Source organism: Delphinapterus leucas, chromosome 9 (genome assembly GCF_059928025.1).
Source record: "Delphinapterus leucas isolate spDelLeu-1000000601 "Yukka" chromosome 9, BTC_Dleu_Yukka2, whole genome shotgun sequence".
Classification (NCBI taxonomy): Eukaryota; Metazoa; Chordata; class Mammalia; order Artiodactyla; family Monodontidae; genus Delphinapterus; species Delphinapterus leucas.
The window spans coordinates 50,513,954-50,531,640 of record NC_143137.1 but is presented as its reverse complement, the minus strand read 5'-3'; positions in this window follow the sequence as shown (position 1 = coordinate 50,531,640).

The window sequence follows — 17,687 nt, the reverse complement described above, 5'->3', positions numbered from 1 at the left end:
TTCCCAACTTCATTTTATCAGCAAACACAGTGGTATTTAATTTCCCATCTGCCTTGTTCTTGTATTTTTCCTTTTGTTCAGATCCTGTGTGGGGAAGAGAAATTATTATGTGAACACCCTGGAGGCAACAACACCCAACACCCAACTTAAAGACATGGAGGTCTTTAAGACCCCAGTATGCACTCCTCCAACCACTGTTGTCTAGACCATTGGTGGAACTAGACCAAAGCCAAAACTGGTCAGGAATATGTGACTGAAGGTCTGAAATGAAAAAAGTGAGCTGGGCCAATTGTATTTTGTACTGAAAGGTAAAAGAAAAAAAAAAGAAAAAGAATTTTCCAGTTGGCAGCAGGACAGAAGGACACGTGGAGTATGGCTGAATCCCAATAATGGTAGTGATTTAGTGTTAAAAACCCCAAACTCCTGCCATCTTTTAGCTCTAGTCTCAGTGAATCCCAGCCTCATTCTTGGATTTTCATGAAATTCTATGAGTATGTTTGGAGGCAATTCTCCATGGATCTCTCATGTTTCTACTTACTACGTGAACAGAGGCACTGTTTTAAAGGACAAACCCTTTGTGCTTTTCAAGGATATTTGTATAATGAACAGCCTTGGAAGATAGAGATAGTGTGCCCTCCTGAAGCAAAGGGCAGGTTTGTTTACTGACTGGTAAAATAAAGACAGTATCTCCCAAAGGTGCAAACGTTAGGCAGTCTTTGGCCCATGATAAAAGATTTGGGTTCCCTATGTCCTGGGTCCTTCGTGTAATGTAAACCACTGCATGTGCATGTTTTATCTGAGCCTCTTGGTGATGCCCTGTGGGAACTGGGGTTTGGGCAACTGGCACAACAGTGCTGATACTCCAGCTTCTGCTACTGCAGCAATGAATAAACTATCCTCTGCCTCTAATCTGGGAGTCTAATGTCTTCTTCCAGCATCCATGAAATGGCAGCAGGCTGACTTGTTAGCTTGCAAGTAGGGTAAAATCTCTGACTCTTCACTAGTGATAATATACCTTATAAAAACAAAATGAGCCTTCAAAACTCCCCTTTATCTGAGATATCTTGATAAAGTCTCTTTTCCTTGCTAGGAGCCCTGACTAGAACATGTTTAAAACAAATCATTCTGGCAAACTGAACGGGAGAAAGTATTTGCAAATTATATATCTGATAAGGGGTTAATATCCAAAATATATAAAGAAGTCATACAACTCAATAGCTAAAAAACAAACAATCCAGTTAAAAATTGGGCAGAGGATCTGAATAGATATTTTTCCAAAGAAGACACACAACATGAAAAGATGCTCAAAATCACTAATCATTTGGGAAACGCAAATCAAAACCAGAATGAAATATTACCTCACACCTGTTATAATGGCTATTATTAAAAAGATAAGAAATAAAAAGTGTTGGTGAGGATGTGGAGAAAGGAGAACTCTTGTGCACTGTTGATGGGATTGTAAATAGGTGCAGCCATCATGGAAAACAGTATGAAAGTCCCTCAAAAAATTAAAAATAGAACTACTGTATGATCCAGCAATTCCACTTCTGAGTATATATATATATATATATATACATATCCAAAGGAAATGAAAGCACTATCTTGAAAAGATAAATGTACCTCATGTTCATTACAGCATTATTTATAATAGCCAAGCTATGGAAACAATCTAAATGTCCACTGATAGATGAATGGATAGCGAAAATGTGGTATATTTATCTAATGGAATATTATTCAGCCATAAAAAAGAATGAAATCTTGCCATTTGCAAAAACATGGATGGATCTTGAGGGTATTATGCCAAGCGAAATATGCCAGACAGAAGTAGACAGATACCATATGATCTCACTTACATGTGGAATCTAACACCCCCTACACACACACAAAACAAAAAACCACCACCAAACCCATAGATACAGAGAACAGATTGGTGGTTGCCAGAGTGGGGTATGGGTGTGTGTGTGGGGTGGGCGAAAGGGTGAAGGGAGTCAAAAGGTACAAACTTCCAATTACAAAATAAGTCAGGGGGGACTTCCCTGGTGGCACAGTGGTTAAGAATCTGCCTGCCAATGCAGGGGACACGGGTTCGAGCCCTGGTCCAGGAAGATCTCACATGCCGCGGAGCAACTAAGCCCGTGCACCACAACTACTGAGCCTGCGCTCTAGAGCCCGTGAACCACAACTACTGAGCCCGCGCGCCACAACTACTGAAGCCCCCGCGCCTAGAGCCTGTGCTCCGAAACAAGAGAAGCCACCACAATGAGAAGTCTGCGCACCTCAACAAAGAGTAGCCCTGCTCTCTGCAAAAAAAAAAGTAAAAAAGAAAGCCCGTGTGCAGCAACGAAGACCCAGCGCAGCCCAAAGAAATAAATAAAAATTTTAAAAAGTCAGGGGGATGTAATCTATAACATAGTAACTATAATTAGTAATACTGTGTTGCATATTTGAAAGTTGCTAAGATAGGTCTTAAAAGTTCTCAGCACAAAAAAAATTTTTTTTAACTATGTATGATGATGAATATTAAGTAGATATTGTAGTGATCATTTTACAATATACACAAGTATTGAATCATTATGTTATACACCTGAAATTAATATCATGTTTTGTTATCGATTGTACTATACCTCCATAAAGAAAAATCATTCTGGGGGCTTCCCTGGTGGCGCAGTGGTTGAGAGTCCTCCTGCCGATGCAGGGGACACGGGTTTGTGCCCCGGTCCGGGAAGATCCCACATGCCGCGGAGCGGCTGGGCCCGTGAGCCATGGCCGCTGAGCCTGCGCGTCCGGAGCCTGTGCTCCGCAACCAGTGAGAGGCCGGCGTACCGCAAAAAAAAAAAAATAGAAAACTCATTCTGGGAAAAAAGGCAATTATAACTACAGGAATTGACATAAAAGTTAATTAGGGTTAAGAACTAAGAGCACAAGCAGACATACCCAGAACTGAGCCCAGGATCTTCCTAATAGTATTTGCGTGGGCCACAATTTCACTTCCTCACCCACACCTTTTGCTCCTCAGATTTGCATAATCCAGGTAAGGCCAATAGTTCCCTTAGACTCCAACAGCAAGTCACTAATGGTTGTACCAAGAATCTGTATACAGTTGACCCTTGAACATTATGGGTTTGAACTACGTGGGTCCGCTTATATGTGGATTTTTTTCAGTAGTCAATACTACAGCACTACTCGATCCGTGGTAGGTTGAATTCAGGATTGCAAAACTGCAGTTATGGAGGAACCGTGGCCAAGAGAGCCAACTATAAGTTATATGCAGATTCTTAACCGCTTGGAGGGTCAGCACCCCTAACCTCTTTGTTCAAGGGTTTCCTGTATTTTTCTTTTTAGAGACCACAAGGTACATAAGAGCCTCCAATCTTCTTTGTGTATTCTCAGTCACTAACTAGTTCTTAGGCATCATATTCTGAAATTTTATTATTGGCCTCTAAAAATGTTCTGTGCGTCATTGCATTTTAACTGTTCAGTCAGGGTGATGGGCTCTTCAGAATCATCCACACTGTAATCAGGGGCCCACAGGTGCTTACAATGACTAGGTGGGGCTGAGGTTAGAAACTGTTTGTGGCATCAGACACTGAGAATTACAGGTCAGGAGGCAGAACTGTATTAGAAAGAGTAAGGGCCTTGGAGTCAGAGAGACCCGTCTGAATCTTAGTTCTACCACTCACTGATGAGGAATTTAACGTCTCTCAGCTTCTTTCCTAATAAGCAAAGTGCAGTCAATAATGACCACTCCACCCTCCAGCCCTCCAACCCCTGCGCTCCGTTGCACATGATTGCTGTGTTAATTAAATGAGACCAGGCATAGAAAACACATGATACTCATGCCAGTGAAGCACAAAGTTTCAGAGCTATAAAAAGCTACCATTATTGGTTTTTTAAAATTAATTAATTCATTAGTTTTTATTTTTGGCTGTGTTGGGTCATCACTGCTGTGAGTGGGCTTTCTCTAGTTGTGGTGAGCAGGGGTTACTCTTCGTTGTGGTGTGCGGGCTTCTCATTGTTGTGGCTTCTCTTGTTGCAGAGCACGGGCTCTAGGTGTATGGGCTTCAGTAGTTGTGGCACGTGGGCTCAGTACTTGTGGCTTGTGGGCTCTAGACCGCAGGCTCAGTAGTTGTGGTGCATGGGCTTAGTTGCTCCATGGCATGTGGGATCTTCCTGGACCAGGACTCGAACCTGTGTCCCTTGCATTGGCAGGCAGATTCTTAACCACTGCACCACCAGGGAAGCCCCCATTATTTTTTTTAATAAGGATCTTTGACCCTGCTTACCAATATTGTCACAAATCACTCATTTACAATTCAGAGGAAAGAAAGCAACCTATGAGAGTGCTTGCCATCAAGGCTTTTATTTGCGGAATAAATTGAAAAACAGAATGCAGTATATCTGGGAATGTCAAAATGAGCCTTCTTTAACGACTGATTTGGAGCTGGCACAGCACTTAGTCCAGAATTATCAACAAGGATAAAGGAGTTAGAGAGCCACAAAATAAAATCACAGGATTTAGAAAGCAGGCAATCCTGATTTTCAGGAAAACTAAGAAAGCCCAAGTATTATACACTCTGGCCTGGGATGCAGAATGAGGCTAGTTTGGGGGTTGGGACATAAACAGGACCGAGATGCTGTTAGATTGTGGGGAAAGAGAGAATGTCATCCCTCTATTATTAAAGCAGAGCTCAGATACCAGGCAAGTTCTTTACCTGAAGGTCCAGGGTAGAGAGGGCGAGGGGAGCAGTTCAGGAGGCCTGGTATCCACCTCTCTCTCGTGTGCAGAGCTAAAATGAAGTCACTTGCAGCTGCTGTTTGAAGATAATGTAGAAGCAACCAGGACTTCATAACATAAAATCTTGGAGAAGAGAGAACTGCAGGGAGTGGTAAGGTAACAGTCTGCAGCTGCATTTTCTCTCAGAGGAGTTAACCATTCTGGGTGTGGGGCAAAAATCTAAGAAGGCAAGAGAAGAGCTTGGGCAGAGGGCCTCTACTAAAAGGCAGAGAAACTTCTCAGGGAGGAAGAAATGAAAAGCAGAGGCTTGAAAGGTGAAGGTCTCAGTAAGAAGGAGACGGTAAAGTATGTGCCCAACACCCAGCCCTTAAGGCATTTGCCAAATTTTCCAATTGAACAAGGCAGGAAGCTAGGAAGTCAAGCAGAAGGGCTCTGAAGAACAGAATCAAGTTGGTGTCAGTCTTGTACTACTGAGGAGACAAGGGTAGAAATCAAGACTCACCTAGGGATGAGCCCAGTCAACTCCCCAGATTCTGCTGGAACCCTGGACAGCTATACTTTTGGATACGTTAGGTTTGAGGTGCCTGTGTTAGTTTCTCAATGCCGTTGCGAATTACCACAAACTTTATTATCTTGCAAGTCTGGGGGTCAGAAGTCTGAAATGGGTCTCAGTGGGCGAAAATCAAGGTGCCGGAAGGGGTAGTTCCTTATGAGATTCAAAAGGGGAATCCATTCCTTGTCTCTTCTAGCTTCTAGAGGCTGCCAGCATTCTTGGTTGTGCCCACATCACTCCAGTCTCTGCTTCCATTGCTACATTGCCTTCTTCTCTGACTCATCAAGCCCACCTGAATAATCCAGGATAAACTCTCCATATCAGCATCCTTAACTTCATCACAGTTGTAAAGTCACTTTTATGATAGGTTCCAGGGATTAAGGCATGGACCTATCTGGAGGAGGCCCTTATTCAGCCAACCACAATGTCTGGGTGGGGTGTTGGGGGGACCCAAATAGAGATGTCTAAAAGGCAGTTGAGTATAAGGCTTTTGAGCTCAAGGGTATTTGGACTACAGATATAGCTATGAAGTCACTGGCATGTGTGTGCTAACGTCATGGGTGTGGATATTGCCAAGGGGACAAAATGTAAAGAAAGGCATAACTTTGGGGAACACTAATATTATATAAGTGAAACTGAGGGAGGTCATCAGATCCCTTAAATCATAACTTGCTTGATAAATATCTTGTAACCTGTCCTCAATCAAGCTTGCCTCAATTGTTCTTGCAGACTGCATACCCTTCAAGCTTCATGTAGCTTAGACAATATATCACAAGACTCCTTAAATCACCTCCTACAGATAACACCTCTGATATATGAGTCACTATAGTAACAGTTGCTCAAATTGTTTTTCAGGAACACAGAGCTTGCCTTGCCCAGATCAAACCAGTCGAGACCATGGACTGGGTGACTGTCCAGTGGATAACCTTTTGACATCAGAAGGCGAAAAACTTCACCCTCAGAACATGTAAATGCCACCATTTTCTGAACATGCATCCTATGAAGAAGCATGTAACTCAGATATGCCTGTACAGAACCCCAATTACTGTACATTTTTCTTACCTTTAATCATCTTTCCCCACACCTCAGACCACCCTGCTTCCTTATGCTGTAAGTAGCCTGAGCTCCTCACCTTCATGAAAGTGGATTTAAGACTTGTTCTCCCGTCTCCTCGCTTGGCTGCCTTGTGTATAAATCGTTTCTCTGCTGCAAACCTTGGCGTCTCAGCATTTGGCTTGCTGCGAGTTGGGCAAATGAACCTGGTTTGATAACATAAGGAGTGGGTGTATCAGCTAGGATTAGAATCAGCTGCATGGAACAGAAACAAACAACAATGGCTTAAATAAGAAAGACGTTTATTAAATTGTTAAAGAAGTCTGGACTAGTATGGCAGCTTCACCAGATCACCTATACACCAGTTCCACCTATCTTTCTGCTCTGCCATTCTCAGGTGCATAGCTCCATCCTCAATGGTGCAAGCCAAGATGACTGCCAGAGGAGTTCTGCAATCCCATCCAGGTTCTAGGCAGGAAGAAACGGGACGAAAGTGCAGTTCTCCTAGCTGAGTCTGCTCTTCCCAGAAGTCCCATGTGACTCACTTTCAATTGACTCACTGACCACACCTAGGGAAGTTGGACAGTGTAGTCATTTATAGGTCCATTACCACCCTAAAAAAATAAAAATAAAAATAACCAAGGTTCTGTTACTAGAAGTGAAGAGGAAAGCGGATATCAAGGAGGCAAAAAGTCTCTTCCAGAGTGGACAAAAAGAAACCTACAAATGAGGTTAAGAAGGAATGTTCAGTGAAATAGGAGAGGAACCAAAAGTAGGGAGCTTGTGGCTGTGTCCTGAAGGGCAGTTCCCCGTCTTCCAATGAATTCAAAAAGAAAGTGGATTTAGATATGGCACCTGCTGTGAAGAAGGCCAAAGAAAAGCATTACCTCTCCACTTTCAAGGTATTCTGCTGGAGAATCGGCTTGGGTAGAGGGGGCAACTGCTCCCCCTGAGAGGATCCATTAGAAAATCACATACTGGGCTTCCCTGCTGGCGCAGTGGTTGATAATCTGCCTGCCAATGCAGGGGACGTGGGCTCGAGCTCTGGTCCGGGAAGAGCCCACATGCCGTGGAGCAACTAAGCCCATGCACCACAACTGCTGAGCCTGCGCTCTAGATCCTGCAAGCCACAGCTACTGAGCCCATGTGCCTAGAGCCTGTGTTCTGCAACGAGAAGCCACTGCAATGAGAAGCCCGTGCACCGCAACAAAGAGTAGCCCCCACTCACCACAACCAGAGAAAGCCAGCGTGCAGCAACGATGATTCAACACAGCCAAAAATAAAATAAATAAATAATTTTTTTAAAAATCACATACCTTTCCTGAATTTTTCGTATTTACTAATAATATAGGGCTTGGTTGTGACCTGCTTGATTAACTTTAGGGTGGAAAATAGAAGAAAGCTATCAAAATCTTCAGGCATGATAGCTACAAAAAGAACCTGGCATATATTACAGCCTACATTTTGTTTTATTATGCTAAAAAAGAGTACTCAAGACCTTGCTTTATGATACAAAAGGCCCTTCTTCATTACCTATCTTGAGAGATAGTAGGTTGAGAAGTGGTGAAAACGGCAGGCCCTTCCTGTCTTTTCCCACTAAGCACTGATTCTTCTTTTTTTTTGAAAGCAAAATATTTTTATTCCATATTCTGGAGTCAAGAAACAGCTTCTGGTGTTGTTTTTCTCTAACATTCTACTACTTATCCTTAATAGAGTCTCCGTAGTCCCACTCCCATTGAAAAACCAGTTAGCTCATCATTTCTCTGTGGTGATAAGGAAAAGAGGAGTATGGACAGCAAAATCTATTAGTAATTCTTAAATCTTACTTTATGCAAATTTTTGTTGTTTTTGAAGTATAATTGACCTACAACACTGTGTTAGTTCCAGGTGTACAACAGAGTGATTTGATTATTTCTATACATTACTAAATGATCACCATGATAAGTCTAGTTACCATCTGCCACCATACAAAGATATTACATTATACTGACTACATCCCCATGCCATTCATTTCATCCCTGTGGCTCATTTATTTTGTAACTGGAAGTCTGTACCTCTTAATCTCCCTCACTTATTTCACTCATCCCCCACCCGACTTCTGACAACCACCTGTTTGTTCTCTGTATTTATGATGTTTGTTTTACTATGTTTGTCCATTTGTTTTGTTTTTTAGATTTCACATATAAGTCAAATCATATGGTATGTGTCTTTCTCTGACATTTCACTTAGCATAATACCCTCTAGGCCTATTCATATTTTCACAAATAGCAAGATTTCACTCTTTTTTATGGCTGAGTAATATTCCATTGTGTAGCTATAGCACATCTTCTCTATCCATTCATTTACTTATGGACACTTAGGTTGCTTCCATATGTTGGCTATTGTAAATAATGCTTCAGTGAATATAGGGGCGCATATATTTTTTCAAATTAGCATTTCTGTTTTCTTCAGAAAAATATCCAGAAGTGGAATTGCTGGGTCATATGGTATTTCCATTTTATAATTTTTTGAGGAAACTCCAACTGTTTTCCATAGTGGCTGCACCAACTTACACTCCCACTAACAACACACACGTTCCCTTTTCTCCACATCCTTCCCCAACACTTGCTATTTCTTGTGTTTTTGATAATAGCTATTCTGACAGGTGTGAGGTGTTATCTCAATGTGGTTTTGATTTGCATTTACCTGATGATTAGTGATGTTGAGCATCTTTTCATGCACCTGTTGCCCATCTGTAAGTCTTCTTTGGAAACATGCCTATTCAAGTCCTTTGCCCATTTTTCAATCAAGTTGGGTTTGTTTTTTTTTTATGTTGAGTTGTATAAGTTATTTGTATATTTTGGATATTAACATCTTATCAGATATATCCTTTGCAAATACCTTCTCCCATTCAGTAGGTAACCTTTTCGTTTTGTTAACAGTCTCCTTTGCTGTGCAAAAGCTTTTTAGTTTGACGTTGTCCCACTTGCTTTTGTTTTTGTTGCCTTTGCCTTAGGAGACATTTCCAAAAGAATATTGTTAAGACTGATGTCAAAGAGCATACTGCTTATGTTTTCTTCTAGAAGTTTTATGGTTTCAGGTCTTACATTTAAATCTTTAATCCATTTTGAGTTTACTTTTGTGTATAGTGTGAGAAAGTAATCCAATTTGGTTCTTTTACATGTAGTTGTCCAGTTTTCCCAATGCCACTTATTGAAGAGGCTGTCTTTTCCCCATTGCATATTCTGCCTTCTTTGTTATAGATTAATTGCCCATATAAGTGTGGGTTCATTTCTGGACTCTCTATTCTGTTCCATTGATCAATGGGTCTGTTTTTGTGCCAGGACCATACTGTTTCAATGACTGTAGCTTTGTAATATTGAAATCAGGGAGTGTGATATCTCCAGCTTTGTTCTTTCTCAAGGTTGTTTTGAGAAAGACAAAACAACTTGGGGTCTTTTAGGTTTTCACACAAATTTTAGAATTTGGTCTAGTTCTGTGGAAAATGTCACTGGTATTTTGATAGGGATTGTATTGACTCTCTAGATTGCCTTGGGTAGTATGGTCATGTTAACAATATTAATTCTTCCAATCCATGAGCACAGTATATATTTGTGTTGTCTTCAATTTCTTTCATCAGTGTCTTACAGTTTTCCAAGTACAGGTCTTTTACCTCCTTGGTCAGATTTATTCCTAGGTATTTTATTCTTTTTGATGCAATTGTAAGTAGGACTGTTTTCTTATTTTTTCCTTCTACCAGTTCATTGTTAGTGTATAGCAATGCAACAGATTTCTGTATATTAATTTTGTACCCTGCAACTTCACTTAATTCATTTATTAGTTCTAACAGTTTTTTGGTGACATCTTTAGGATTTTCTAGATATAGTATCATCATCTGCAAATAGTGAGTTTTACTTCTTTCCTTACAGTTTGGATGCCTTTTCTTTCTTTTACTTATCTGATTGCTGTGGCTAGGACTTCCAATACTGTTAAATAGAAATGGTGAAAGCAGGCACCCTTGTCTTGTTCCTGAATTTAGAGGAAAGGCTTTTAGCTTTTCACTATTGTGATGTTAGGTGTGGGTTTGTCATAAACGGCCTTTATTTTGTTGAGATATGTTCCCTCTATACCCACTTAGATGAGTTTTTATCATGAATGGATGTTTAATTTTGACATTTATTGAGAGGACCATGTGAGTTTTATTCTCCATTTTGTTAATGTGGTGTATCCCATTGATTTATTTGCATATATTGAACCAACCTTGCATCCCTGTAATAAATCCCACTTGATCATTGTATATGATCCTTTTACTGTATTGTTGAATTCAGTTTGCTAATATTTTGTTGAATTTTGCATCTATGTTCATCCATGATATTGACCTGTAATTTTTTTTTTTTTTTTTTTTTACAGCTTTGTCTGGTTTTGGTATCAGGGTGATGCTGATCTCATTGAATGAATTTGGAAGCATTTCTTCCTCTTCAACTTTCCAGAATAGTTTGAGAAGGATGAATTAACTCTTCTTTAAGTGTTTGGTAGAAGTCACCTGTAAAGCCATCTGGTCCTGGACTTCTGCTCATTAGGAGTATTTTTGTTTTTCTTTTTTTAATTACTGATTCAATTTCATTACTGGTAATTGGTCTGTTCATATTTTCTACTTCCTCCTGACTTGGTCTTGAGAGTTTGTATATTTCTAGGAATTTATCCATTTCTTCTCAGTTGTCCATTTTATTGGTGTATAGTTGTTCATGATCATCTCTTATGACCCTTTATATTTCTGTGGTGTCAGTCGAAAGAGGCTTCTCATTCATTCTTGATTTTACTTGGGTCCTCTTTCTTTTTTAAGGATGAGTCTGGCTAAAGGTTTATCAATTTTGTTTATCTTTTCAAAGAACCAACTCTTAGTTTCTTTCTTTCTTTCTTCCTCTCTTTCTGTCTCTATTTCATTATATCTGCTCTGATCTTTATTACTTCTTTCCTTCTACTAACTTTGGGTTTTGTTTGTTCTCCTTTTTCTGGTTCCTTTAAGTGTAAATTTAGGTTATTTATTTGTAAGCATTGGTTCTTTAAATATCTTTTTTTCCCCTTAATATTTTTACGTGCATACCAAAAAAATTAAGTCTCCTAACCTAGTCTGATTCAGGAGGCTTGTAAGTTAAAAATCTTTCTCATAGATCTCTTCCCAGTCTCTAACCTGTGTACACAGCATACAGTGTTTGTTTGGCTAGCATAGTGATATTTTCTTATATCACACATGCCCCATCCAAGAATTATATGAGGTGCTGGTTTCCAGAACCAACATTCTTTAGCCCTATAACTACTGAATATTACTCAAGACAAGTTAGCAACCATTGCGAGGTAAGAAGCTTACAGGTGGACTCTGCTATCACCTGGATTAAGCCTACAGATAAATCTTTCTGGGACAGGGAATAGTGGTGGGCTGGAGCCAACCTCCTAAACATTTCCTACTCTAAACTGCCTCTAATGCATGTATTTCCATATTGATATATCTCCTTTCTTGAGATTACCCTCAAAGGTTCAGGACAAGTTGGCTAGGGCTGGCATAATCCTAGTAAATACAGTATTAAAAACTATGTCTGTTGGGCTTCCCTGGCGGCGCAGCAGTTGGGATTCTGCCTGCCGATGCGGGGGGCACGGGTTCGTGCCCTGGTCCGGGAGGATCCCGCGTGCCGCGGAGCGGCTGGGCCCGTGGGCCGTGGCCACTGGACCTGCGCGTCCGGAGCCTGTGCTCCGCGGCGGGAGGGGCCACACCGGTAAGAGGCCCGCGTACCGCAAAAAAACAAAACAAAACAAAACAATGTCTGTTAGGTTACTGGAAAAGTTAGACATATTTAGATGATGAGTCTATGAAAATTAGGTGCCCACTTAACCTTTTGACCAAATGTCTCAAAAAAGCTCTCAAAGTAAATGGCATTGGTGAAGGTTGTACTTCATTGATTCTTGGTCCTGGTCACTAACAGAGAATGAGACATCACCTAATGAGTGAGTTATTAGAATTATGGACCTGAGTCATGGATATAAATCTCTAATTCCAGGCACTTCTCTCCCACTAAATCACTTCAGTTAAAAAAGTCATTCCAGTAAGCGTCCTCTCCCTTCCATGCAATCTGCCCAACTGTTAATTTGACAAATTGCCCTGTCCAACCAGTTCAAAATTAGCTAACATTTAAGGATTTACTGAGTGCAAGGCAACACGCCAAGCACATTCACTTGTGTATGCTTCACAATAACCCTAAGGACTAATATAATTAAGGTCAGTTTGCAGATGAGGAAAATTAAGGCAGAGAAGAGCTAATGTGTCTACGATTCTGTTAAGCAGCATCAACAGAGAAATCAGACCGTTAGGCTGTCTTCCAACATTAACCAGTGAAAAGAACAAGAAATTCTTGTCTTACAGACAATACGGTATGCCCCAACTCATACCATAGGCAGCTGACTCAGAAATCTACAGATTTCCCCTATTATCCCAAACTGGAAAAGATTTGTCATCTCTTGGTCCAGACGTATTACCCCTGCCTGATTCAGGTAGGTATCCCGAATTTCATTAAACTTATAAACTGAATAAGAAAAGCCATAATTTCCAGAACTGAGGCAGTGAACTTGTTCTGTTGGAGTGTAGCTCCCAATGCAAAGTTCCTGCACTGAAATGAAAGCAAGCATTTATATCTTTCATTTTCTATGGGAGAGGGAGGCAGAGGACAAGGGGGTTGGGAATGGGTGTTAGATTGACCAGATGCTGGGGCATCTGTAACATCTGGAGCTACGTTTCGATGTAACTGAACATTCTGAATCATATCTGAATTAAGAACAACATTGTTGAAGGTAGGGACAAAAGGTTTTATGATGCCTAGAACTTCACAGAACGAAGTTCTGTGAAGTTCAAAGGTTTTGACAAAAACCTTCCTTGTATTCAGGAAGTAGAAAATTCCTATCTGAAATGGGAGGCAAGGTCATCTGCTGTGAGAGCAGGGGAGACCAGTGATACAAGTTTGAGGAGCATGATGACCTTCTAAATTAACCACGAGGAAAACAGGGAGAGAATGAATATATAAAAGGACAATTGCATAGGGTTTCTGCTGATTCAGTTGAATCAAAGATAAGTTTACAGGGGTGCAATCAATAGAAGTGTGTGATTTTCTCAAACAGTACCCAGATCAGCTGTGGAAATGGAGAATGCAGATCTGGAAGATACCAAGACCACAAAGCCTCTGCTGTGGACAGTGTGAAAAACATGTAGGCTCCACTTGTGAGGGCTGCATTAGTGCAGAGGCCTAGTGCTAAAGGCCCTGTCTTTAGCAACAAAAGGAGGTGTGGGAGTTATATAAAGAGGCTAATAGGGACTTCCCTGGTGGTGCAGTGGCTAAGAATCTGCCTGCCGATGCAGGGGACACAGGTTCGAGCCCTGGTCCGGGAAGTACCCACATGCCGCAGAGCAACTAAGCCCGTGTGCCACAACTACTGAGCCTATGCTCTATAGCCTGAGAGCCACAACTACTGAGCCCACGTGCCACAACTACTGAAGTCTGTGTGCCTAGAGCCCGTGCTCTGCAACGAGAAGCCACCGCAATGAAAAGCCCGCCTGTCACCATGAAGAGGGGCCCCTGCTCGCCACAACTAGAGAAAGCCTGCGAGCAGCAAATGAAGACCCAACGTAGCCAAAAATAAATTAAAAAAAAAAAAAAAGAGGCTAATAGAGATGACTCACCTAATATGAAGTTTCGTAACCATGAAAAGGCAGTGTCAGTACATGTGATACTACCAAGGTAAGGTACCTGTGTGTGACCTTTGGCAGTAACAACCTGAGCCTATTTACTTAGCTATAAAATAGGGACAATTCTTGTTCCACATACCTTATGAGTTAGTGAGGATGAAATGAAATGTGAATATACATTTTAACTATAAAGCAATTTAGTGATGGGACTAGAATTTGGGTAAAATGCCATGCTGATTTGGATTACTAACAGACAGTTACAGCTATATGTGTATAAAGGTTTTATGATGCCTATGTATTTTATTCCATGAGTATGTGAAATTAATATAAATGAGGGAGGTAGAAAAAATAAGAGCAGTCTAGGGTGTCAAATGTCCTAGAGTCATCAGAGCCATTTGAGAATAGAAAAGAAAGCTAGACACGACAATTAGGTAACTAACCTAATTTTCCACTATGTGAATTTTCCACTTTCAAGGAATTTGATGAGGATATAAAATAAACAAATTATTTCAGTGCTTACCAGTTAAGAGCTTTCAGATGCCACTCAGTGAACGCTCAACAGCAATTTTATGAGGTACAGGTTATTCCTATTCTCCAGATGGCAGAAAAAAAGTAACTGCAAAGCTCTAAACCAGGGGCCGAGAACTTCTGTGAGCACCAGTCACTATTTTAGGCTTTGTGGGCCATAGTCTGTTGCAGCTACTCAATTCTGATGTTGTAGCACAAAAGCAGCCCTAGATAAGACATAAATGAATAAATGTGGCCATGTTCCAATAAAGTTTTATTTACAAAAACTTTGGGACAATGGGCTGCTTACTGACCCCTACTCTAAACACATATTTTCCAATCCCAAACCCAGCATTCTTTGTTACACCACAAATAAAATTAACTAGTCCAATGGTCGTTTTTCAAAGGACACTTCCAGCTATAGACACATATTTAATGGCACCAATGTGAACACAGGCACATTTCTAATGAATAAAGAAAGAGCAACGGCTTCCCTGGTGGCGCAGTGGTTGGGAGTCCGCCTGCCGATGCAGGGGACATGGGTTCGTGCCCCAGTCCGGAAGGATCCCACATGCCGCGGAGCGCCTGGGCCCGTGAGCCATGGCCGCTGAGCCTGCGCGTCCAGAGCCTGTGCTCCGCAACAGGAGAGGCCACAGCAGTGAGAGGCCCGCGTGCAGCAAAAAAAAAAAAAAAAAAAAAGAAAGAGCAAAAAGGAAGCAGCCCATTAGTATGTCCGGTAAAATGGGGTTAGACTAAGACCAAACTGTGGTCGAAGTATCTTGGTGGTGGTTTCAGCTATGTCACTCAGCTAGTTTTTTCCAGTGTAAATAATGTGGTTTTTTTTTTTACTTCTTTAATCTTTCTTAGTATACAGTTTTTTAACATCTTTATTGAAGTAGAATTGCTTTACAATGGTGTGTTAGTTTCTGCTTTATAATAAAGTGAATCAGCTATACGTATACATATATCCCCATATCCCCTCCCTCTTGCGTCTCCCTCCCACCCTCCCTATCCCACCCCTCTAGGTGGTCACAAAGCACCAAGCTGGTCTCCCTGTGCTATGCGGCTACTTCCCATTAGCTATCTATTTTACAGTGTAGACAATCTTTATTGGCAGGTGTTGAGTGCAAGAAAGATGGTAACAAATCCAGAAGGATGGAAAAGGAGGCAGGGCATGCTCCCCTCCCCTAAGTGAGGACTTTGTGACCAGGTCACTGGAGCAAGAGCACCTGACTATGGTCACTTTGGGTCCAGAACCCCTCAAGTAAGCTCCCAGGCAGGAGGGCTCCTCACATGTGGGAAGGGAGCAACACTCTGGAAAGGGTATGGGCTATGTCCCACCCCAGGCTACTTGCCTCCTGCCCACAACATACCTCAGCCCCTCAAGAGGAAGGTGTCACAGCTCACTGTAGGGGTGTTTCAGGACTGAGTTACTAATAGGTGTTACTAACCCTATTCCTCTCCAAACCCAGGTATCTGCCATATGCCTCAGTTCCCTTGCTCTGTGATTTGCTAGGTTGGACTACAAGGTCCTGTTAGTGGTCCAGCTCAATTGAGTAGTTCCCATAGTTCCCTGAGCCTAAAAAAGGTTAATTTCACCTCTCATCTGTATAATAGTGCAGCTGGATTCTAAGAATCTCTAAGATCTCTTCCAGTTCCAATACTGAGACCTCTAATGTGACTAAAATAGCCAACTTTAGTTCATATAGGTATCAGCCTTGCCTGTATGAACTGTACCATAATAGTCCCTCTTATTCTGTGCTCAGCAATCTTACTTGGTATCTCAAGGTACTCTAATATGAAGAGCCAAAAGACCTCATCACTAGAAATGAAGCTAAGTTGTAGCTAAGTTGGTTTTGGTTTACTCTTGTGTGACCTTGACTGAAATGAAATAGCTTTAGCCTAGTCAACTGGGGAGGGCGAGCGACTGGTAAGGTCTCTTCATAGACAGCATGTGAATTTCATCACACCCTTTTCAATTTACAACAATCTTTAGGGGTTAAAGCGAAAATGTACAATATAATGTCTATAAAGAAACTGAAGAGGGACTTCCCTGGTGGTGCAATGGTTAAGAATCCGCCTGCCAATGCAGGGAACACGGGTTTGAGCCCTGGTCCGAGAAGATCCCACATGCCACGGAGCAACTAAGCCTGTGTGCCACAACTACTGAGCCTGAGCTCTAGAGCCTATGAGCCACAACTACTGAAGCCCGTGCTCCGCAACAAGAGAACCCACCGCAATGAGAAGCCCGTGCACCGCAATGAAGAGTAGCCCCCGCTCACCACAACTAGAGAAAGCCCGTGCACAGCAACGAAAACCCAGAGCAGCCAAAAATAAATTAAAAAAAAAATGAAAAAAGAAACAAGAAAAGTTTGAGGAAAAGGATGACAAAAAGGTGCATCCCTACATACCATGAGAATAACACCTAACTAAAATAAATTGCCAACTTATGAATGGAATATGTAGAATGTATGGTAAAATTATAAAGGTGAGCATATCAGATTTAGAGACAGGAATTGGAATCAGTGTTCAAGGGCACTTAGTGTAAGAATCCTAGATTAGGAAAACAAAGAGTTCAGAGGAAGCACTTTTGTTATAGACCACGCATGGTTCTAGTTCTAGACCTGTGCTGTTAACACTCTCGCCATATGTGGCTACGTAAACCTAAACTCATTAAAGCTGAATAAAATGGAAAATTCAGTTCTGTAGCCACACTACCCAAATTCCATAACTACACCTGGTTGGTGGCTAACTGGACAGCACATATTCAGTCTGTCATCACAGAAAGTTGTATTGGATAGTGCTATTCTAGACAAAATCCAGAATATAGGGGGCACCTGGAAGAAACACTTCTTAAATACACCTGGCTCTCACTTTTGATACTACTCACCAAGCCACCTATGAAGAGACAACAGGAATGAAGACATGTGGGTTATACAGTGCTAGCTTTTTGGGTTTCTTTATTTCTAAGAGAGCACACACCCCTTACAGCTAGGAATGTCCCTTCTTTTGAATTAACTATAGGAACTTATAAATCACTAGAGGCACTTATTGAGTACAACTGGCCTAGAAAGCAGCAGGGACTCAGCAATTCTCCGCCAGCATAGGCCTTAGTTGACTTGGGAAACACA